Raw genomic sequence first — 985 nt, 5'->3', positions numbered from 1 at the left:
TGAAAATGCGAGAGTTATAGTTTAATCCACTGTAGAAGGTTTGCACAACCAGCCATTTCTCCAAGCCATGGTGTGGGCATAGTCTCATAAGTTCCTTGAATCGTCCCCAAGCATCATATGCTGATTCACCATCCTTTTGATAAAAAAACCCGTTGATTTGGTTCCGAATCGAGCTGCTTTTTGCTTGGCGGGAAATACTTAGAAAGAAAAACTTGGAGCAATTGATCCCATGTTTTGATAGAGCCTTCAGGTAGTGAATGTAACCAAGCTCGAGCCTTGTCCCGTAAAGAGAATGGAAAAAGTCTAAGTCTAATCGCATCTCGGGACTCCATTGAGCTTAACAGGTGTTGCGAGATTCGAGAAAAACGAGAGATGGAGGTGTGGATCTTCTATCGGTGAACCTCCAAACCGATTCTCGCTGAATTAATGACATGAGTGCTCGGGTCACGATGAAAAATTGTTTGCTTCAACCGATGGCATTGCAATGCTGGAATGCAATCCTTGAGCACTCGGGGCTGCAAATTCCTTCAAAGTTTTACTATTATCCTCCATGTTTGATGCTTGTGAGGACTCTTTAAGCTTGGCTTTCCTTTGATATTGAAGTCGGAAATCCCTCTCAAATTCTTGATTAGGTTCTAACAGACTTCCAAGACTTCGATTTCTTAGCATAGAATGAGAATTGACCTGCAAAGAAAACAAGTTAAAGGAGTTGGACTAAATGGGAAAAATAGAGAATAAAATGGCTAGTCTAACCAGGTTGCAATTCAATTAATATCACACTATAGTCCCCGGCAACGGCGCCAAGAACTTGTTGCACAACCGCAAGCGCACGGTTTTTCCAAGTAGTAAATAAGTATCGATCCCACGAGGACCAAGTGTAATTACCAACCTATTGCAACAAGAGGTTATCTAGACAATTAAAAAGATGAGAATTAAGAACAACAAGAAACAAGGAATGAAACACAATCGTAGTGAAGGGACACGA

General features: G+C 41.3%; 1 pseudogene; it reads left to right on the top strand.

The window, feature by feature from the left end:
* Positions 1-62: 62 nt before the first annotated feature.
* Positions 63-163, top strand: LOC120279789 (annotated as a pseudogene).
* Positions 164-985: the final 822 nt, after the last annotated feature.

The sequence above is a fragment of the Dioscorea cayenensis genome, chromosome 16 (genome assembly GCF_009730915.1).
Source record: "Dioscorea cayenensis subsp. rotundata cultivar TDr96_F1 chromosome 16, TDr96_F1_v2_PseudoChromosome.rev07_lg8_w22 25.fasta, whole genome shotgun sequence".
NCBI classification, from domain to species: Eukaryota; Viridiplantae; Streptophyta; class Magnoliopsida; order Dioscoreales; family Dioscoreaceae; genus Dioscorea; species Dioscorea cayenensis.
This window is presented reverse-complemented; position numbering and strand designations above follow the sequence as displayed.